At 40.8% G+C, this 24450-nt stretch overlaps 1 protein-coding gene across 1 annotated transcript in view; it reads left to right on the forward strand.

Moving 5' to 3' along the window:
- The window catches only part of Atg18a (Autophagy-related 18a), a 160459-nt gene that overhangs the window by 75837 nt on the left and 60172 nt on the right, over positions 1 to 24450 (forward strand). The window lies entirely within an intron of this gene.

Genomic DNA, 24450 nt, shown 5'->3' on the forward strand with positions numbered 1-24450 from the left:
GTTCTTTTGCAGCAAAATTTTCATACAAGCTCAAAGCCTTTGTTCGTATGGTGTTCGTATCCAAGGCTATGTTCTTCTTCCGGCAGTCGGCAATCCACACAGCTAAAGCACCTTCCATGCGTACAATCGTTTTATTACGCGTTGTAACGACTCGCTTCGCTGATCTGCTAAAGGTGATTGCAGCCGCCTTTCTAATGTTCGCCTCGTCCTTCTTGATATAGCGAACAGTAGATTCGTTGATTCCAAAATGGCGCGCTGCGGCCGCGTAACTTCTACCGTCTTTTAACATATCGAGAAGCGTAACCTTCTCAGCAATCGTCATCATCCTTCGGTGGCGTTTAGGCTCACTACCAGCCTTAGTAGAAGCAGAACGCTTGGGAGGCATTGTACAGTAGGATCTAACAAAAAGTTCAACTTAAAACAGTCGCACACAGCACAGATTAAACTTCACAAACTTAAGAACGTCTACTCAGCGATACGCTGTAAGAGAAAGTGACGACCCGGGCCCGCGAGAACCTAGATGCTGCGGGTTGGAGATGAGGGCAAAACACCAATCACAGGCTAGATAACAAAACTTGAGTTCTGATTCGTCATCTATCAGCGCTTGAACCAATCACAACCCGTCTTACAGTATATGATGCGTAGGTTACCAACTCAAAGTACAAGATACCCCGCGTATACCATACGTACAGTATTAATAATAATAATAATAAATAATGATAATAATAGTAATAATAATAATAATAATGATAATAATAATAACAATAATAATTTTATTAACAACAACAACAACAATAATAACAATAATAATAATAGCTTTACGTATATTATTTTATTCTTTTGTAGGATGTGTCTCTCTCTCTCTCTCTATCTCTCTCTCTCTCTCTCTCTCTCTCTCTCTCTCGTACGCTTATTCGAAATGTGATTTTTGCAACAAAGAATATTATTGGATGCAGTACTACGTACGTATATATGCAAAAGAATCATGGAAAAGATGCACATCCATTACATTTGTAGTACAGTAGTAGCCATCAGCAGCCTTACACCATTCTAATATGGTATGACTGCATCTGATTTGCGTTTCATGTTCGATTTAATTTTACTACGTACTGTATACAGTACTGTATTATCGTATGATCACATTCTCTTTTCGTGTTTTATTTCCTTCTGTGCTGAATTATATATCATATTTAATGCAATGAACAATCAGTAAGAGCAGATATTACTAATTACAGTATTAATGGAATTACAGGTAACGAAATATCGTATTTGGGGGTCTTCAGATTTCGCGGTATTTTCGAAATTTCCGGAAAATCTGCGATATGTATATAGATGGGTTATGGAAAAAACCCACGAAGTGGTGAATCCGCGATGGTCGAACCGCGAAGTAGCGAGGGTTCACTGTATAAGCCAGGTGTACCCCAGCGCCCTCGCGGTACCCCAGGTAGAACTATGCTCAACCAATTCAGATTTTCTCTGCCGCTATAGCTGGCTGAACTATTGGAAATTCTCTCTTGTTTTCTTACTCTGTTTGGACGTTATTTGGTGATGTATTAACGTTTTTGAGTTTTGGCTTTCGCATATTTGTTTTGTTGATCACGTATTTTAACTTAAAAGGTAGGGTTGGAAGGTTTTTCAACCTTTTTTAAACCTCACGAAATCATAGGGGCGAAATGTAAACATTTCGTCCATGGATGACGTCACAGCCTCTTCCGTAGGCTAAAGTCTGTCTTGCCTTTTAAGAATATAAGTGATTTTGCTTTTGGAGTTTTAAGTTATAAATTAAATTAAAGGAATTATTTTGAGAAAATTTTATCCTTTTAATATTTTTCTTTAGATAATCATTGATCTGTTTGCGAAGATTAACTACCGTTCAGTTTATTTTTGTTACGGTAATCAGTATCATTACGATGTTACATATATTGTAGCGATTTTATGAATAGTACTTTCTTCTTACTTCTCAAGTTTTTTATTGTACTTTATAAAAGGAACATTTTATTTTGCAATTAATTGGTCCTTTCAGTATTTTTCCTTAGTCAGAGATTAAAGGAAGTTACACTTCAGTTTATTTTATACGATGCAGTATTCTTTACATTCGTCGTAGCGCACGATTCTATGTATCGTTGTTGATTTGGTGGTTTTCGGAATACTAAATTGTTTGTATTTTATTTGTAGATGTTCCAATGATGCGAGTGATGATTCATCTTTTATTGGAACCCCTTAATTTAAGGGTTTATTTTAATGTATAAATATTATATCTATTAAGGTAATTTTTGATATTTAATATTTTGTTACATTTATATGGGTTGCTTTCCCATTCAAACAATTGTCCAGTGACAGAATTATAAGTCTCTCCCTACGGAGTTCATTTCCTTTGAGAGAGTGTATACTTTGTCTTTCAGGTAATTATGAAACTATCTTTGTGCCAAAGAGTAAAGTGCAATTTTTTAATGATAAATTGTGCAGTGAATTTTATTCAGTGGAAAGTGCTTCTATTCGAACATGTCGTTATCCTAGCCTTAGACCTCTATCGAGCTCCTGGACCCATGGGAGAGGTTAAGTCAAACGGCGAAAGGAATCGAGAGGGTAACCAGGCGTTACAGTCTTTTAGACCCGAACTGAAGTCCTCTCGAGTGTTTTCTGTCGACCACCAGAATGCTCACCTTCGCTATAGATAAAGCGAGGTGTTAGTGTTTTCTAGGCGCTAAGCTGAAAACAAAATTAGATTCGTTCTGCGTGTATTACGTTTCATGCGGCGCAGACGCAGTGCCGCCACCCCACCTGTTGGGTGTCGTCTCTCGACAGTGGCTAGCACTATGGATTTGCAGTCTTTTCTGCCTGCCGTTAACAGTGCGGTTGGGTGTCTCGATTCCGGTCTTTGACACGGACGCACAGGCGTCGTGTCTTTAATGGTGAGAACTCGTTGTCGCACAGGCGGCCTACCTACCGCAATGTTCAATGGTGGGGGAAAGTGGATGCTTTACTTCGAATGCTTGACGAAAACCGACGGATCATAGCACCTAGTATTACTGTAGTCTATACAGACGCGCCGACGTTCGCCAGGCAGTAGAGCCGGCGAAGCGTCATCGGAACGGTGCGGCAACGGAAACGGAACGTCGACGGAATGGAGCGAAGCGGCACGTCTGTGTGGACGCTTCGGCGTCAGTATGGACGCTTCAGCGTCAGTGTGGATGCTTCTGCGTCAGTGTAGGCGCTTTCAGTGTCAGTATGGACACTTCAGCGTCAGTATGGACGCTTCAGCACCAGTGTGGACGCTTCAGCGTCAGTGTGGACGCTTCAGCGTCAGTGTGGACGCTTCAGCGCTAGTGTGGGTGCTTCAGCATCAGTGTGGACGCTTCAGCGTCGGGGTGGTCGCTTCGCTACCTATGACTATAGACTTTGATGTCTACCTGACCATGAACGTCTAGTGTTCAGTTATTGTTGCTCCAGGCGCTATATTAAGAAATAAATCTTAACTAGAAAGTTTTTATATTCTCGGTCCAAGGCCTGCTGGGCTAACTCTTGGGTGTGAGAACTAGAATTTAACCTCTAAGTATTGAGGTCCGAATTCAGAATCATAAGGAGTGGATTCCTAAGAATCAAGACTTCTCTTCCTAGGATAGAGATTGTTAAAGGAATTTTTCTAAAGAGTTTCCCTCATTTTTTTTTTTTACCTGCTGCTCCTCGTTTCGACTTCAGAGTTTTCGCTAGTTGAGTTGTTGGTGTCGTTATTTATTTTATTTTATTTATATTACAAGCCAGCTACAACCCTAGTTGGGAAAGCAAGATGCTTTAACCCAAAGGGCTCCTTTAGGGAACGATGGCCTAGTAAATTAATGGTAAAATAAAGTAATGAATTAACATTAAATCGTTCTCAGGAAAATAACGAAGCTTCCTGTAGAGATGATACAGCGCTTGCAGCTGCTACAACAGAAAGGGCATTAAGGCCTTTATGAGAATAGAACGTTAAAGTATATCTCCCACCACGGGTAGATCTTTTGATTTAATGTTTTATGTTTTTAAACCGCTCTTGTTAGTGACTCGTTAACATAGCACAGTGCTCTGGAGGAGGTGTTTGTTTGTTTTCACCTTGCCCCTATTCCTATATCTCTAACTTACGTTCCAACCCTTGGGAGAAGGAAGGTCGGTAGGCTGAGGTTCTTCGCGGACCTTGTGCATTAAACGTCTGTTCCGCCAAGCAATATTGTTGTTGCAGTCCAAGACGGTCTCTCTCCACTTTGGAATGATGAGGTAATGCTCTTTTCTTCACCTATGATTGGCGAGCTATGACATCACAACCATGTGACATAGTATCTTGAAAAGAGCGGAGTTGGAAGGTCTTGAAGCGATCAGATCGTCATCGTTATGGTATCATGGATCTTGTAACTGTTTTCTGCATATTAGAATGCAGTTTCCTGACGAGAATAACATTCTACATTTCCCTGTCTACCAGACTAGGTAGTTACTCGTCATGTATGCACGCGAACAGAACTTACCTTCGCAGCAGTCGGGTTTTGATGCGTGTACAGGAAGCAATTGAGTGTGTTTTTTCTTCCGCGAGAGAAGCGGAAGTCAGACAAGTCACATACAATCCTAGCTCTTCCTCTGGATTCTGACTCACTTTCAGGGAGGAAGGACTTTGTCCTCATCGAAAGACGCATAACCTAGAATTGGTAGTCACCAATCGATTTGTCCAAGACCTTTCAGGAGTCGTATGTTTTTCTATTAACTTATCCTGCAGTATCTAACGTTCGCCGGAAGTTTTTTCTTTTCGGAAGAAGGCGACGTGTCAGCACCTGACTCGTGTAAGACACATAGTTCTTCGGGGGAAAAGGTGCTCAGTTTGCTTCTGTTCACACTTCTTCTCCTTCCCCAGTTTGGAGAAAGGTCTATTACTTTCTTCTGAGGTCTAGCGACTACTGTTGACGGTATCTCACAGCATTGGATACGTTCAGTTCGCGCACAAGGCGCGCTTGAAATGTCATAGGGACTCTCCCAGGTCGCTCTCAGGACTGCGGTTGATGCTCTCTCCCGGCCTTCGCCCATGCTTGAGTTAGCGCACTCGCTACCCCGCGAGTGTAGATTTGGTCTGAGGTAAAAGAGGTCTATTTCATTTGTGTTTAGCGTTTACGATTCTCGGGGGGGAGAAAATTTTCTCCTTAAGAGTCTAAGGACTACCATAGATCAAAGAAATGGTTTTCCGATTAGTGTCAGAAGGCATAGTTCTCCTATGCTTAGTAACGCTTCATTGCAGAAATATGCTCGTGTTACGAGAAGCGTTAGAGCGGGTGCTTGTAGCAGTCTGGTCTCTCTCTTACGGCAGACGTCGTGCAGACACAGACGCAAGTTCTGGTCTCTCCCTCACGCAGTCCCAGACGCAGACACCAGTCTGGTCGTATGTTGGCCGCTAACAGTCAAAGTTGATCCTTTCAACAAGTTGTCCCTTTTTCACGGTCTGCGGGACGCGTGACTATCACTCATGCGTACGCATCCTACACGTGGACAACTCTCGGCTATCAGTTCCGTCTTTCCGTCAATGACCGGACGCGATGCTATCGCCTCCAAGCTGCACGCTGTAGATTTACAACAAGCCGGGCACACACACAGCGCTGTACCCACATGACAAGGTGAACGCATATAGCACACTGACACCTTACGGAAATGCAACCACATGCGACATTATGGTCGCATGCTAGACGCATACAGTCAAGTCTTGTTCTCACAGCAGTTTAACCAGATTATTGTCTCTCTTTCGCGTCTCTCTGGCTCGCAGCTAACGCTCCCTCTTGTCCAGCTTTGGCTTTAAGTTTGTTGAACACTTGCTGATTCCACGCGAATCAGGTCTTAACCTCACAGCATGAGGTTCACGTGGTTGACGCTTCTTTTCAACGCCTAGCTTTAATATCGGTTTCTTGCGACCGATATGGACGAGTTTTGGGAGGCGGTTCTAGATCCCGATTCTCTCTCACGACATGTTGAGTGTAGGCAGCATACTGGAACCGTTCTGGACTCATGCTGGGACCATGCTGGGTGCATGCTGGAAGCATGTCTTTAGTCCTTTTCCCCGTGTCAGGATCACGAACGTTTTATGTTAAACCATCAAGCTTTAGGTCTAGCTGCCTCCAGTATTTCGGAAAACCCCTAAGATCTAGAGGGTTGTTCGAAGTAGGCAGCTGAGGCTTTCGCTTGTACAAAAGACTTTTGCCTCAAGGTTTTCCAACCCAATTAGAGTGCTTTATGGAGTGGTGTAGAGCTAGAGCCAGCTCTTCATTAGGTAACTCTAACACAAGTGGCCTATTTTTTCTTAGACGTTAGAAGAAAACACATTTTCTTCCCTCCTCGACCATCAAAGCGTACAGGAGTATGCGGGCATCTGTCTTCAGACGCAGAAGATTGGATCTATCAAATAGAGACTTTATAGATCATCTCAGATCATTTGAGAGGACTTGAAGGCATCAGCAAGATGCTCCAGCCTGAAATTCAGGGTTCGTTTCTGGAGCTTCGCGGTAGTGACAGATCCGACCCTTTACACTTGGTTTGTTTTTTAAGGCCTAACTTTGGAGACTTTCTGAGTAAGTCTACCATAGTTGAGAGTCAGTGAAGTTCACTCTTTTAGCAAGAACATGGACTTCACATTGGTTAAGCCATAGGTACCTTGCAACCTGGATTCTTGGTTATTAGTAAACATCTTTCTCATCCATAGCCTAAATTTTTCGGGATCACTATTCTCTCGAATTTGGTTTGTGATGGGCTGAGAAGAGTTTTTTGCCCGATTAAAACGATGAAGTTTTATTGGAAAAAGAACAAAGAAGTTATGAGTCTTTTCATAACTCTTAGGTGCATGGTCAAGAAGCCTGCGCTATCCATGTCTAAACATTGTCATCTCGTATAGACTTTGATTACAAAGGTTCTTCCACACGGTTGGGTGACAGATCATAAGACGTTGAAAGAGTAAAGACTCACGAAGTTAGAGCTGTAGAAACTTCTGTAATTTTTAAACTATACTGTTCTCTGCAAGCATCACGTATACAGTCTTGTGAAGGGGTAATCCTGTATTCGTCTTGCTTTACTTTTACCGTGTCCAGTCTCTATGAAGACGTCTACGTTTTGGGATCACTTGCAAAGAGTGCAGTAGTAGGTGAAACATTCTCCACTACATTTCCCTAAATTCCTAGTACCCCTGTTCTTCTCTTGGAACTGTTATATATATTTTTATGATTGTACTTGAAGATTGGTCGGCAATCTTCAGCAATCTTTGACCTAGTCAGGTGGTCATTTTGTTCCTAGAGAGCGCCCGGAACAAGGGTATTAGTTGAGGTCCTGTCATGTTATAGGTGGTTGTACCGTTTGACAGCTCCTAGAGATCATCAGCCCCGAGTGGATCACTGGATCTCCTAAGGATAGCAGACAAAATGAGGCAGAGCATTGCTGTCGGCTTCCTTATCAGGTTAGAACCACTTAAGTTGTTTATGTAACTCTTAAGTGAATTTCCATTATGCAGCTGTCTCTGACCCGCCACCAATGGGTGTCAATCAGCTATTATATAACCAGCGGGTAAGTTTTACATTTAAAAATGATATTTTCATAATAAAATAAATTTTTGAATATACTTACCCGCTGGTTATATAATATTTAGACCCACCCTCCTCCCTTCTAGAGACCATGGGGCATGAAAAATCTGAATTGGTTGAGCATAGTTCTACCCGGGGTACCGCGAGGGCGCTGGGGTACACCTGGCTTATATGCGCTAAGCTGCGCAAGAGATTTTGAATTTTCTGCCGAGGCGTCGGGGACTTAGGCTATTATATAACCAGCGGGTAAGTATATTCAAAAATTTATTTTATTATGAAAATATCATTTTTCATTCGCTCTCCTCAGTAATTTCAGCGGGGTGATGCAATTGTTTTTTTTTATGCTTGAGAACTGGCTTCTGAATATTTTGTCTCACTCAGACATTCATAAACAAGAATCTACAATTTTGTTGGATGAATGCAGTGCCTCTTGGGATTTTGCCAAGGCACTTTCTCTTACAGTGTGAGCAGGATAATTACATTTATCTGTGTTTAAGGCATATTTGGAGGGGTGAAGTTTTTCCTTTCAATACTTATTTTATGCTGACTCCAGTCTCTTGATCTGGTTTCATCCATGAGTGTTTGCAGTCTCAGATTATGTGTTGAACTAAAAGATTCAAAGGTCAGTCTGTTGGATCCATTTTTTATAAAATTTATCTGGAGTTCTCCATTGTATTACTACTTATTGAATAATTCTCCATTCCCCGTTTTAACCGGCATGTGTGCTATTCTTAAAATATAAAATTAATTATAACTTGTTGTGAGCCACGCTGGTGTTTGATTAACTTTCTTTAATGTTTCTCTGGTTGAATGAATGGAAAATTTAGGTTTGTAAATTTTGGTTTGTTTACCATGAAGACTTATTCACTCCTGAAGTTTTTAATGTGCAGTTTAGTAGTTTAACCATTTTTAATTTTGAAGGACTTTTTTTTTTATTCTAGGAATATTTCTATAGAACTTTGCATATAAGGTTTTTTTTAATGAGAGTTCAGCAATTTTACCAGTTTTTTGTATTATAGTTAGGTAATTTGCCCTGATCAGAGAATTTAAATACTTAACTATTGTAGTGATGTTTTTATATAGAACTATAGAAGGTGTAAAACCCTTTCTGTTCATGTACTAGTGGTTTTATTATATGTTATTTTTTTATTTTTTATTTTGTAGCAAGCTAAAACAATGATTCCAGCTCATGACAGTCCGTTAGCTGCTATTGCCTTTAACGCCTCAGGTACGAAGGTAAGTATCATCTCTATTACTTTGTGATGTTATGTAAGACTCATCCTGTAATTGCTGTTATTTATAAGTAGTTTCACTAGAATTTATAAGGGTAATTGTATAAAAGTCATACTACTGGGTTACCTATAGACAATATAGTAGTCCACGTTCAGTAAACCATATGATAAAAATTTGCATAACTATGGATGAATTGACTTCATATTTGGAATGTGCTTTTTCATTCATTAGGCAATCTGAATATGGCTGTAGATATGGCTGCCAAGTAAAGTCTCTAAATTGAAAGTAATTTTTATATACAAAGGTGTTTTTTTTTTTACTTCCAGATTGCCACAGCTTCAGAAAAGGGAACAGTCATAAGGGTATTCAACATCACCGACGGAGCTCGCTTGCATGAGCTCAGGAGGGGAATGAAGCGTTGTGCTACCATTTTCTCTTTAGCTTTTTCACCTGACTCTCTTTTCCTTATTTCGTCATCCAATACTGAAACCGTACATATATTTAAGTTAGAAGAAGTGAAAGATACGTAAGTCAAACCCTAAGGTGTATATGCTAAAGTTCGTGTAGAACCTGAATATTCAGCACAAACTTTTCAATCATATTAAGTCATCATTACAGTCTGTGATGCTCTCCAGACTCAGCACTTTGTTCCTATGAGAAGAAACAGAGTACTCCTTACAACAATATTATGGGTCATTTAAATACTCCTTGCCCGGATGAATATCCCATTTATCATCCAACATTTCATCCAGATAGTGGTAGTCATTGTTGAACATTACTTGTGGTCTGTTTTGATTTCTCATTTAATTTAAACCTGCTATCAGTTTCATAAGCTTTAGCAGTACAAATATTTTATGACAGGAAATACACATTTTATTATTTGCATTTGCTTGCTGGTAATACTCTACATTATGTCAGCTACCAACTTTTTATTAATTATAGTGATATGAATGCTCAAAGCCCTCTTTAGGGAGACATAAGTTATCAAACAAAAAACCAACTATCATGTCATTGGTAACTTAAATGTAAATATATTGAAGAACTAATTCCTTTATATGTCCCGATAGGGTACAGTGAGGAGTCTGATTTTGTTTGAGAGGTGATTGATGTGCAAATTACCAGCAGTCATTTCTCATTACTTATCAAATATTCTCCAGTACCTAGTACCGTAGTACCTTTGATTATGAGTTTAGTTCGTTCAGGGGCCGAGCTCGTAACCTAAAATACTTGTATCATAAAACAATTTACCCAATAATAAAAAAGGCAATTCACCAGATGCATTCCATAAATACCCATATACACTCATTTGTAAAGGTTTCGGAAAAGTAATTATTGTATGAACTATAACCCCAAACATCAGAAAGGAATAGAAATTGATAATTCACAGTGAAAAATAGAAATGATTGATAAATTACTGGTATCTCTCACATTACCTTTGAGGAGAGTCTTTGCTGGTGGCATGAGGGAGATGAGGAAGAAGAGGAGGAGGGGGTTGCTGCTTGAAAGGAGAATCACCCTCCATGAGAACTAGTGGTAAAATATTGGGAATTCTCTCTCTTGAATGGTGTTTACTATCACTGTAGTAACTGAATCAATTAATTTACGCTTTCTTGAAACTTTATTTTTTTTTTTTTTTACACAATTATGCTTAATTATCTCACGGAACCTATCGAAAGACTACAGCCTTTGCCTTTAATTTAAAATGGTAGAGAAATGAGCTATTGCATTGTTAGTGCATAGATTCACTGCTTGCCCTTTCAAAGCATTATCTGGGTGAACACTGCATGAACACTGCGCGGGGAGTGTAGGGGCACTGAGTGACCTCTTTCTGCAGCCTTATTCATACTTGTCTACAAAAAATGCCCATAAGGTGCAAAATTTTTGCTCGCAGACATGCAATACTCGTAATCCAATTCAAATTTGTATGCTCTTATTCCAATTTGCTTGTATTTAAAGTTACTCGTAACCCAAGGTACTACTGTATGTAAGTGAAATGAATGAAAAGCTAAAGAGAATATCTATACATAAAAATCTCTTTTGACTGTTGCGGAAAAGTATACTGTAAGGCAACAGAGCTACTTATCACTATTTTAGGAGGCTATTTCTCAGTTCCAGGAACAACAAAAAATTTTGTGGTCCAATGTAAACTATGGTGAAATTGTTAGTAGCATATGAGCATAGAACAATGAGAGCTGCAAATAGACATTATAGAGCTAGATTATGCAAGGATGTTGGATAATATTCTTAACATTAATTTGGGTTAGAAAAGTTAGGAATATTGTAGGTGCCATGCAAGGTTCATTTTCAGGTAGAGAACTTGGTCATAAAGAAAGTAATAAGATTAAAGATGGAGAGTGCTACAACGTTTTATCTTTTAAAAAGAAACTTGGAGGTACCAAGTTAGAGATGCTGTTCTTTCTCACTCAGATGTTGCTTAGATGGATAGATTCCAGAGATATAATTCGTAATTCTTACTACCTCCCTGGTATATTCCAAACGATCAGAATATATTTATTAATCAGCTGTTCATGAAGTGTCAAATTCTCCTGAACAAATGATCTCTTACTACCCCATGCATGTTGAGACTTATGTAAGCTGTTGAGGAAACTGAAGTTAGACATGTTTTTCACTACTCTAAATCAAAGATTAACTATAGGCAGTGGATTCCACATCACTGAAGTGGTCAGATCTGGAATTTTATGCCTCCAGTTGGCATGATTTTTATGGTTTTGAATAAGTTCAGATTGGCTTTCGTGGCTGTGTATTGGCCTTAAAAGAAATGGTTCAAGGACCTTTGGTCTCCAATATTTATAAAATGTTGCCATGCAAAAAAGATCTCGAACTACCTGACATACTTGTTCTTCATTTAAATCTTTGCATGCTTCCTTTGACGGCTGGGAGAGACTCCATCTTCTCCTAACAAAGGTTTTTTCAAGGACCTCCAGATTGTCCATTTTAGCTTTAAAGTGGAAATTGTTAATTTTGGTTACTATGACTTCCTGTGATATTTAATGTAGTTTCTGTGATGTGAAAGTAGATGTTTGGATGCTGCTATTAAAGGTTATAGGGGTATGCTATATTCAGTTCTTAAGGGTTGTGGTGGCCGATGTGATAACGTCCCTGACTGGTGAACGCCAGACTGGGGTTCGAGTCCTGTTCAAACTCGTTAGTTTCTTTGGTCGCTGCAATATTGCCTATTAGTCTTCCATTTAGAACTGTCTTATATTGAAAAGCAAAATTACATGAAACCAACCTTGGAATGAAGACAAGTAAAAAACAAAGGCATTTAATGTTCAACAATTACAAACTGTTACAATGTTGTTAGATTCCTATCTTTTTTGTTAGTCATCTCATTGGAATGTCCTGTTTTTACTCAGGATAAGTATGGAAATAATAGATTTTGATTTAAAAATCCTGTTACTCTTGCATATCTGAGCATTTATCTTTGCATCTCTCAAAATGTTGGTAAGATTAGTCATGTTTTGTGCTGTTATTCTTTCAAATGTCAGGTTTTCAATGATGTTCAGACTCAAATATCTTCAAACAATTCGGGTGTTGTTATTTTAATGGGAATCTGGTTTCCAAACCAAAAGAATGTAATTATTTCAAAGTATTTTATTGTTAGTCTCCCTTCTTGAGTGTGAAAACTACTGTGGGGAAGTAATTTTCCTGGGTTATCATTGAAAATGCTTTCTTTCCTCTGTTAGCACTCTCCACAGCTGGTGTTTATGGTTCCCATTGTACAACACTTGTCTTAGATATTTTACTTCTTATATTAAAATATATTTTTCATCAAGACAGTGAGTGATTGTGTTCATTACTTCAGGCAAAGAGTGGTAGTTGAAGAACAGCAAGGCCTCATGGGGTGGATGAGTAAGGCTGTGACTGCATCTGCAAGTTACCTACCAGCTCCTGTCACAGACATGCTGAGTCAGGGCAGAGCCTTTGCAACCATCACTCTACCATTTCAGGGAGTTCGGAATGTTTGTGCTATTACCACGTAAGTATACACATATGTTTTTTCCTAAGTAATGTAGTGGTGAACCAGGGAAGCACTAAAAGAGATTGAATTTGCTTCACCAAAAAATGTGTATAAAATGTTCTGGATTTTGGATTGCTTTAAATTTTTTCATGACTTTTTCATGGATGCAGGGGGTTTTCTCTCTTCGCATTGATAAAGTTTTATTAATTTACAAGTAATGTAAATACCAGAGTTTAATTAAATTTATAATTTTAATGAATTTTTTTTTAACTTGAGCCTAAAATTAACTGATCAATATTTTATAACTTTTTGATAGACTTTTCTATGTAGATAACTTAATCATGTACTGGTACTGTACATATTGCATTAATTAAATACTGTAAGTTTTATGTTGGAGTGTTTTTACTTTTAAAAAGTTGGTTTATGTGAAAGGATTAATGAACCAGCTCTGCTTCATAGAATTCTAGAAATTACCTGTTAATGTGGAAGACTCAAAATTAGAAGCAGTTATGAATACTTTGACGAGTAAGAAGTTTTAGAAGTATAATTCTTTCTAATTCAAAGATCTTGTGGGATAGAAGAAAGTCAGATTTGGAAAGTGATAGTCAGGTTTGTTTAATAAGTAAATATACAAAGTAGATACAAAGTTAATGCAGGCATGCCACCTTTAAGTTCCTTTAAAAGGGCACATTTATGCGATTTATGAAATTTAAAGTAATAGTTTGGAAGGTGTTATTGAAGGAAGGGAAAATTTATTTATTCTTATGCAAATACAAAATTTTGAGTCATTTATATGGTTACTCCTATCTCGTTTTCTCTATGACCAGTCAGTCAAAGAAAAAGGGTTTGATTGCATCATACTACAGTACAGTTGCAGAGTGCCTTCTCATGACATGATTCTCTCCACTACACTCCTGGTCATGAAGTTATGAGAATGTATCCTCAGTTCCTCTCTATGATTAAACATCTGCACTCGCCTTCCCATACCCTTATAGTGTTCAGTGCTTGTGTCTTGTGTGTCTTTATTATTCACGGTCACATTGGTTTCTATCCTTATTGGTGAGTTATCAGTGAGTGCATTATGGCTAGCAAGCCGAATATGCGTTCATGCCCTGGCCGTGATAGATGTCCATGTAGCATCTTCATGAGTCGGATAGAGGTTGATCAGCACCCTGTGTCCCTCTTGCTGTGGTAAGAGATGTTCAGTGGAATCACCATGTGAGTACTGTAGGGAATGGCCATTCTTCCGCAGGGAGAGATATCATTCACATCACAAGAAAAGAACTAATCAAGATCGTTCTCCTTCTTCATCTTCTGCCAGCAGTGTCAAGAAATGAAAGTTTGTTTCTGTGGCAAAAGTTATCCACCAACCAGGTCCTTCGTGTCAGAAACCCTTTGAGGCTCCAGTCATGGATGACTATGGCCATGGTAATTTTGTTAATGTTTTATCACCCAGTGTTGATATTGTACAGTATGATCCTGAACCAGAACTTGTAGTGGATCCTTTGGCTACGGCCGCTGCCCTGCCAGAGCCAATCTCAGTACCTTCAGTCCCGGATTACCATGTTATGAATAGATCTCCCTCACCTGCAATGAGTGTTGAATGGAGAACCTTACAAGACTGATTATCCAGAGAAGATCTTTCTGCTCTTGGAAAATACTGTATCTCCAATCCGAGCATAGAAAGTTTCTCTTCACTCCCAATCTCTGAACCTTATAGTTGAGCCTGCCACTTCCCCTTGTACTGAAGCAGCCTTGTTGAAAGACCTTTATTACCAGCCTCCAGCTTGTTCCCACAAGCAAGGCTTGCTCATACACCTGGGGTTCCTCGCTACCAATCTCCTCTAAAGAGTTCCCAGGAAGGTGGTCGGATCACTTCGGCTGTGTCCAAACCCCAAGACTTGCCATCGCCGAGCTATTCTAAACAATTGTCTTCGTCTCCTTCTAAGCCTATTAGTGCAAAGAAGTCGAGTGTGACAAAACCCTCTTTAATTCCCCGAATTTTGTCTAATAACAATTCACATGAAAAGCCATGCTGGTTCCTGGCCTAGTGTTTGTAATGCTTTACATGTTACGCATTCTACTGAACAGCGTTTATTTCAGATGATTCTTCTCTGGCACAGAGAATGGATAAGGGGTGGGAAGAGTTTCCTCCGTTCCTACAAGTTACACCTCTATCTGATACAGATGAGGTCACCTTTGTTAAGCATCATATATGGGTCCCATGCCATAGGCATTCCAGATGGCAACCTACAGGGAATCGCTTTTCACCTCGAAGATACGAGTTCAGAAAGGGGCTTCAATACTTCTGCCTCATGATCTGCTGCTAGAGGTAAATGCTTTTATAACAGGAGTGGGCTGAACTCCTCCCATTCTTTGTCTGCATCCTATTCCTGCCACAATATATGGAAATGGAAATGAAGGACATCCGAGTAAAAATCAAGAATCACATGATACTGTGAAAACTGAACAACCAGTTATCCCAAAAGTGGAACCACCACTCGACCATGATATCACTATTAATTACTCTCCAGAGAACCTTGATGCACTCACGAGCACCAGCACAGCTGATGTAGTCCCCCTAGAGGTTCCTATGTCTGGCTCAGAGGCATCTCAGTTTATTAAGATTATGAGCTTCATCTGTCGTTTGGATGGACTGGACGAGCCTCCTCACATGCAAACTGTTAACAGTTCACAAAATCACAAAAATCATAGGCACAGGTTTGATTTAGCACTTTCTAACCTAGCTAAAGACAAACCAGATTTGCGTAACACGAAAGTCTCGGCTTATGAAAATTCCCTTAAGGCCAGCAGGTCCTCAAAACTACCGCCCCTGACCCTTACGTGCTAAAGAAGATTCTATGTACACTGGCACTTTTCAGAGCCCACTCCCTTTTGATGCTGGTGGTGCCAACCTGGTACTGTCTCTGCCAGTTAAGTTATCCAAACTTCCCTCCATTTTTTCAGGTCCCAAAATGGCAAACATGGTGGTAGCATCTACCGTATATACTTGTGTAAATTTAAGGGGGTCGCATCATACACAAGATATAAAATTAGCATATGCACTCTTGGACTAGGATACGTTACTGTTCAAACTGTATATTTATTTTCTTATGTAAAGATACAGCCACCCGTTGAGATACCCTCACTAGAGAGTTATGGGGTCTTTTGATTGGCCAAATAGTACTACATTGGATCCTTCTCTCTGGTTACGGTTCATTTTCCCTTTGCCTAAACATTCACACACCGAATAGTATAGCCTATTCTTTACATATTTTCCTCTGTCCTCATACACCTGACAACACTGAGATTACCAAACAATTTTTCTTACTGCACTGTAATTGTTCAGTGGCCACTTTCCTCTTTGTAAGGGTAGAAGAGACTCTTTAGCTATAGTAAGCAGCTGTTCTAGGAGAAGGACACTCCAAAATCAAACCATTGTTCTCTAATCTTAGGTAGTGCCATAGCCTCTGTATCATGGTCTTCCACTGTCTTGGGTTAGAGTTCTCTTGCTTGAGGGTACACTCGGGCACACGGTTCTATCTTATATCTTATTTCTCTTCATCTTGTTTTGTTAAAGTTTACATAGTTTATAAAGTGATATTTATTTTAATATTGTTGCTCTTATTAAAATATTTTATTTTTCCTTGTACCCTTTCCTCACTGAGCTATTTTCCCTGTTGGAGCCCGTGGGCTTATAGCATCCTGCTTTTCCAACTAGGGGTGTAGCTTAGCAAGGAATGATAATAATAATAATAATAATAATAATAATGTATTTGAGATAAACCTAATTTTCATCACTTAACTATCTAATAATAATGCGTGAAATATTCATATTTTTCTATTGTATTTATGAATAAAACCATAGCGAATTATAATCTTTTCCATTGTTTACGTATAAAAGTTGATCGACACTCTACACTTTCCATATCAGCTGATTAAAGCAAACTATTGAAGGATATTTTATATATCCTAAAAGAAACAATTATTACTTGATCTATCATTTTCCAATTAGCATACTAATTTCAATAGTTTTATTTGAAATACTTCTCTCATATTTTATTTACTGTTGAGTTGAATCGCATATGAGAGTTAATCGGAGTTTCATTCATATTGCCGATGCACAATAATTTATAGTTTTTTTCAGCTCTGTGGTGCTTGATTATAAAGCTTAAGAAATTATTTATATCGTGTTATAACAAAACTATATTTTCTGTTTTCAGACACTAACTTTTATCTTCGAAAATCTTCTTTTACATTCAATTACACGATTTTCAAATTCATAGGTTCCCACTAAACTTCCCCCGTTTCCTCCAGTTTTTGACACAGCTTTCCATGATTCCAAACAGAATAGCGGCTATAAATATTGTTTGTTTTCTCCCCTTCATTTATAGCTTGTTAGTTTATATTTGACAGCATATTTTCTTTATCTTTTCTCCATTGTGAATAAGGGTATAACGTAAAAATGTCAGTCTTATACTACTTTGTTTATTATCGTACAATATTGCTATACAAGCAAAACAGCTGCTATCTGATTCGAGTGTTCATAACAAAACAACGGTTTTTGTTCGCCTGTTATTGTGGCTCTAGTGTTTATGCAATTATTATAACATTACTAAGGATACTTTTAACATTATCTTTTCATTTCTAACCCATTGAAGTAAAAGATGGGATAAAGAAATGAAGTAAAAATGTTAGTTTGTTGTAATTTGGTTTCTCAAAAAGTAACTCATATGATACATGAGATATATGATAAAATCCTATTTTACGATTGAAAATTTTGGGTCCCACAATACGCGAGATCGGCTGTTTTATGAGTACGTATATACAGTATATCCACAATCCAAACCTGTTCGTGGCTCGACCACTGGTCTGGAGCTGTATCTCGCTATGCGGTTATAGAGAACCTAAAAGAAGAACATGCCCTTAAGCAATTTGGGAAATTATCACGATCAGGGGCTAATGCCATAGAATTTTTGTTTACACCAGAATGTTTACCTGTTGGGTAATTATTTTTTTAAAAAGACTCAACGCAGTCTTAGCCAGATGCTCTAGACAGCTGTCACCCAGGGATTCGTTAGCTCTGAGAAAATCAGACTTAGTGAGTTCTCCTCCTTTCCCTCCCTCGGATGTAGCTACGGCTATAGAGAAGGTCTAGAGGTTGGGATAGGCCTTTATGATGAGAAGGGCAGTGGCACCAAGGATGCCTCCCCCTCAGCAGCAGCTAAGGAACTTGCCTTTTAAGCCAGTGCCTCAGCTAAGATGACTTCTGCCTGCAACAGATTTGCAACAGTCTGGGAGGCAATCCCCCAGACTCACTTTTTGATGTAGAGGACACTCCTCTGAGCGTAGAGGCCGCGGTTGCAGAGGCTCCTGCTAGGGAGGGCATGTCCCCCAGCTTACCACCAGTTTGGGGATGCCTACAAAGCTGTTTGCTCAGGTAGCAGGACTTTATTCAGGTTATTGAGTCCCATTCATAGGCTGTCTGCCACCTCTGACCAGACTTTGATATTCCAACAATTTTATTCGAAAGGCTCAGTAAAGGGCCTCCTCTTATTAAAGGACCTATCCAAATTGTTGGCCAAAAGACCCATGGAGGAAGTCTTAAATGACTCGCCAGGCTTCCTTAGCAATCTTTTTCTGGTAGAAAAGTGAATAGAAAGTTAGAGACCTGTCGTAAACCTTTTCCCTTCGAATTTCTTTATGCTGCAAACAAAATTAAAAATGAAGACTAGCCACCATTCTCCAGGCCATCAAGAAGAATACTTTCCTTCTGACCATAGACCTGAAAGTCACCTACTTTCAGGTCCTAATTCATCCTGCCTCAGGGAAGTACCTAAGGTTTCCCTTTCGAAACAAACTTTTTCACTTCAGTGCTATGCTTTGGCCTGACAACAGCCCCTCAGGTTTTCACGAAAATCTTTTCTCTTGTCTTAGCTTGGGCTCATGTTATGGGCATCAGGCTTTTGAGGTACTGTACCTAAATGACTGGCTCCTCCTGGCAGAATCCTTAGCTCTCTTGTTGAGGCACAGGGATCTACTCCTGACCTCTCCTGTAGAGGCAAAAGGATCTAAGGATCTATTCCTAGATCTTTGTAAGGAGTTAGGGATCCAACTGAACCTGGAGAAGTCCAGCCTTGCTCCTCGACAGTCCATCAGGTACCTAGGCATAGACATAGACTCAGTTTAAGCTAGAGCTTTTCCATCTACTGACATGCTCCTGAGATTCAGAGAAATAGCAGTAACCTTTCTGAAAGGAAAGCCACTTCCTGCACACTCTTGGCAGAGGCTTCTAGGCCATCCTCTTTAGAGAAACTCTTCCCCTTCGGGAGAGTGCATTTTTAAATATTTAACTTAGCCGGTGAATATATAATAGCTGAGCCTCTGGCGGCTCGACAGAAAAAACACACAAAAACTCGCGAGCGATCGCTATGAAGGTTGCGGGTGTGCCCACTAGCGCCAACTATCAGCCAGATACCGCATATACATGCAAACAGACCCAATTTTTCTCTGTCGGCCTTAACGACAAGACGTATCAATACTCGCTGTATAACCTGGAGTTTTCTCAACATATTTGGTGAAGTACTTCCTTTTGGTTTGAGCTTTCGCAGTGCAGGTGTTTTATCTTCAACTTAAATCTTGAACTCGTTTATGGATAGATTTAATTTTTGATGACTTTGGATTGTTTTTTGGACTTTCTTTGACTTTTAAATGGCCGACCCTTCCCTTAGTACGGAAGTGTGTTTTAGGCTTTTAGCAATTATCTTATCACGTTATAAATTGTTGTTGTTAATTATAGATTTTCCTCTATATATTTTATATCTCAACCGCCTTTATTAGGCCTCTTCGATTAGCTTTCCATTTATAATAAACATCAAGATAAATTTTAATGATTTGTTTATATGCGACCTTTCCTATTCCTCCTCTAAACCGAGAGTAGGCGGTCCTAACTTGGAAACCGAAGTTAAACAACGTTGAGCCCTTTCAATCGTAAATAACTTTTACAGAGCAAATGATTTAAAACTTATTAAATGAATATTTTTTAGTAGATATTTTATGAAAGATTTTCTTTGAATAGTCTTCGTACTGTTTCAAAGATGAACTAACGTTTAGTTTATTTATGCTACGCAGTTTGCGCTCTATCGTTACGATAGAGAGAGGAATCACGGTTTCACTTTGCAGAAAGAGTAAATCGATTCTGACGTTTTGTTCATTCTTCTTTCAAACTTAAATGTTTTAAATACTATTTTAAAGGAACTTGTTAATTGAAAAACCTTTCAGTTTTTTCCTTTGGTCAAATAACCTGTTTATTGACGAAAGGTAAGTGGGCTCTTCTCTTCGGTGCGAAATCAAGAGAGAGAGAGAGAGAGACGGAGAGAGAGAGGAAGAGAGAACGTTCCGATCTTTATTCTCGTCCCAAGCGAGTAACGTTGTTCTCGAGTCAGTTTTTTTACTCTCGTCCCTAGTCTCTGTACGGGGAGAAAGGATAAAACGTTTTTAGTTTTTATTCTCGTCCCAAGGCACTGTACGGTGAGAGATTGAAAACGTAGTTTTGAATGAACTAGTGTTTAGTCTCCTTCCCAGCCACTGATCTTTTTATCTTAATATATGTTTACTGTTTTTTGCTTGTATTAATGTGCTTACATTATACGACTGATTTCGCAATTATAACCTTTTGATGAGGGTAGAATTGCGTGCTTCAGGTAGAAATCAGTTTTATTCATACCTAATGTGAATTGTTGTAAAATTCGATTTCAGTGAAGTAAGTGCAAAACAGAAAATCGTAGTGATAAAGTGATACTGTAATTGCGCAAAGTGTTATCAGTGTTGCGACCGAGGGTTCGTCTGTTCGTGCCTGTCGTTCGCCTAGTCCGAGACCTCTTGCAAGCTCCCAAGCCCAGGGGAGAAGTAATGTCGTACGACTTATGGGTTCGAGAGGACTTGATCAGCGAACAGACGTTCCCTCTATGGTTTCAGGCGTGTCTCATCAACACCGCCCCTACCATAAGACGAGCGAGACGATTTTCTCCTCGTCATCCGAAGGCTTTTCGCATAAGAAACCGTGGAACAAGGTTTCGAGGCCCTTTAAGCGAAAGTCAGTCCTTTCAGGACAGGTCCAGCGTCCTGGTTGTAAACATTAGGACAGCTCTGACCCTATGCAGTCATCGGAAGACTGCTCGCCGCCTAAACAAAAGCGTAACACAGGCTCCGAGAGTCTTTTTGTAGGCAAGGTTTTGCAGTCACAGACGTTACCCTCGTCTCTTACCGCAACCATTCCTGTTGATCCTAAATGGGTTGTACGGCAAGACATGCAGAATAAGTTTGCCTCTCTTATGGAGGACTATTCTGTTGAGCAGGTTCACGATGATCCTCGCCGCTTAGCTGATCGAGATCTTGGCCGTCAGCCGCCCAAACGAGCCTTTGCTCGTCCTGTTGACTTTGACGTTACAAAGTCATGTCAATCGTGTTTTGTAGAGCCTCACTCGATGCAGTCCCGTGTTGACTCTCAGCCACTTGTGGACGTTCAGCCGCTGCCGCTTGCTCTTGTTGACGTTCAGGACGTTCACCAACCAGCATAGTTGACTTGTTTTGACGTTGAGCGTCAAGCACCGCAGTCAAGAGTTGTTTTGACTGCTCAGTCTAAGCAGTCAAGGCAGTCTCGAGTTGACGTCAAACGTCCTCCCGCACCTGTTGTTGTTACTGGTCAGTCCTTTAAGCAGTTACATGACATAGCGTCCTTGACTGCTACTGTTGCTCCTTTGCGTGTGGACTCTGCTTGTCAAGCATTGCTACCACGGCAGGTCTCTCCCTTGCTTGAGACTCGGCTATTGTTGGACAAGGTTCCTTCAGATGAGGAAGTTGCTGATCCCCCTCCTACTGATATTCCCTTGAGGACTCTGTCAGACGGAGAGGAGCCTAAAGCTGCTCAGCCCTCTATGGACTTTAAATAAATCATGCTGATTTTTAAGGATCTTTGTCCGGATCTTTTTGTAACTGCTGCTCCTCGTTCGCCTAAACGTCATAGTTTACACTAGGCCTAGCTACTTCGAAGCCGTTGTTTTATAAGCTAGTGCTCTCTCGCTCTTCTAAGAGAGCTTTACGTTTGCTAGGCGACTGGTTAATCACCAGGAGGAGTTTGGGGGAGACAGCCTTTGCTTTCCCTACTTTTAAGCTGGCTTATAGAGCGAGAGTCTGATATGACACGGGAGAAGTTCTCGGCTTGGGAGTTCCTGCCTCTGCCCAGATAGACTTCTCAAACCTCATAGACTCTCCCTGGCGCCTGGCCATGAGACGCTCCAAGATTTTATGGTCGACTTCAGAGCTAGACCATCTCCTGTTAGGAGTTTTTTCGAGCGTTTGAAGTTTTGCTGTACAATTATGTCATGCATAAACAAGGCTTTCAGGGATGGCTCCAATGATCTGACAGCCACGTTCTCTGCAGGAACAAGTCCCTCAGGGATGGCTCCAATGATCTGGCAGCCATGTTCACTGCAGGAGTACGTAAGAGGCAAGTGCGCTCAATGTGTTCATTGTCAAGACAAACTTCACGATGAAGTCTACCAGGCTGTCTTGACAGCATTAATGGAAGGCGACTGGATGGTCTCTCTCGACCTTCAGGAGGCATACTTCCACATTCCTATACACCCGGATTCCCAACCGTTTCTGAGGTTTGTTTACAGGAATGTGGGGTACCAGTTTCGAGCCCTGTGCTTTGGCCTCAGTCCTGCTCCTCTCGTGTTTACGAGGCTCATGAGGAATGTGGCAAAATCCCTCCATCTATCGGGGATCCGAGCCTCCCTGTACTTGGACTACTGGCTTCTCAGAGCATCGTCCAGTCTTCGCTGTCTGCAGGATCTACATTGGACGTTGAGTCTGGCCAGGGAGTTGGGACTTTTGGTCAACCTAAAAGTCCCAACTGATCCCATCCCAGATTATTCTATATTTGGGGATGGAGATTCGCAGTCCAGTTTTTTCGGGCTTTTCCGTCTGCCACCCGAATAGAACAAGCCCTGCTCGAAGTCCAACTAATGCTGAAAAGAGAACGTTTGTTCAGTCAGGAGTTGGAACAGTCTCGTAGGGACTCTCTCATCCCTGGAGCAGTGTGTCTCACTAGGGAGACTTCACCTTCTGCCTCTCCGGTTCCATCTAGCCTCTCACTGGAACTAGGACAAGACGTTAGAGACGTTATCATTCCCAGTCTCCGAACCAGTAAAGGCATGCCTAAAATGGTGGGACAGCAATATCAGTCTGAGAGAGGGACTATCCCTAGCAGTCAAGAACCCAAACCACGTGTTGTTCTCAGACGCGTCGGATTTGGGTTGGGGTGCGACCCTGGACGGTCGGGAATGCTCGGGTCTGTGGACCTCAAGTCAGAAGAGCATGCACATCAACGGCAAGGAGCTATTAGCAGTCCACTTGGCCTTGATGATATTCGAAAGCTTCTTCGAAACTAAGTGGTAGAGGTCAACTCAGACAACACCACAGCTTTAGCGTACATCTCCAAGCAAGGTGGCACACACTCCTTCACGCTGCTCGAGATCGCAAGGGACCTTCTCTTATGGTCAAGAAATCGAGGCATCTCCCTGTTGACGAGATTCATCCAGGGGGACTTGAACGTCTTGGCAGACTGTCTCAGTCGGAGAGGTCAGGTGATACCCACGGAATGGACCCTCCACAAGGACGTGGGCAAGAGTCTTTGGGCTACTTGGGGTCAACCCACCATAGACCTCTTTGCCCCCTCGTTGACCAAAAGGTTACCAATCTATTGCTCTCCAGTCCTAGATACAGAAGCAATCCACATAGACGCGTTTCTACTGGATTGGTCTCTTCTGGACTTATATGCATTCCCACCATTCAAGATAGTCAACAAGGTACTGCAGAAGTTCGCCTCTCACGAAGGGACAAGGTTGACGTTGGTTGCTACCCTCTGGCCCGCGAGAGAGTGGTTCACCGAGGTACTTCAATGGCTGGTAGACTTTCCAAGAAGTCTTCCTCTAAGGGTAGATCTGTTACGTCAGCCCCACGTAAAGAATGTCCATCAAAGCCTCCCCGCTCTTCGTCTGACTTCCTTCAGACTATCGAAAGACTCTCAAGAGCTCGAGGCTTTTCGAAGGAGGCAGCCAGTGCGATTGCAAGAGTGAGGAGAGCTTCTACCATTAGAGTATACCAGTCGAAGTGGGGGAAGTCTTTCGAGACTGGTGCAAGTCAGCATCTGTGTCCTCGTCCAGTACCTCTGTAGCCCAAATCGCAGATTTTCTTTTACATCTGAGAAATGTTCGCTCCCTTTCAGCTCCCACGATTAAGGGCTACAGGAGCATGTTGGCTTCGGTCTTTCGACATAGAGGCTTAGATCTTTCCAACAATAAAGATCTAAAAGATCTCCTTAAGTCTTTCGAGACCTCTAAGGAACGTCGTTTGGCAACTCCTGGATGGAACTTAGACGTGATCCTAAGGTTCCTCATGTCAGACAGGTTTGAGCCATTACATTCAGCCTCCCTGAAGGATCTCACCCTCAAGACACTTTTCCTAGTGTGCTTGGCTTCGGCTAAAAGGGTCAGTGAACTTCATGCCTTCAGTAAGAACATCGGCTTTTCTACAGAAAAAGCCACTTGTTCACTTCAACTTGGTTTCCTGGCCAAAAATGAACTGCCTTCTCGTCCTTGG

This window comes from Palaemon carinicauda, chromosome 2 (assembly GCF_036898095.1).
Source record: "Palaemon carinicauda isolate YSFRI2023 chromosome 2, ASM3689809v2, whole genome shotgun sequence".
NCBI lineage: Eukaryota > Metazoa > Arthropoda > Malacostraca > Decapoda > Palaemonidae > Palaemon > Palaemon carinicauda.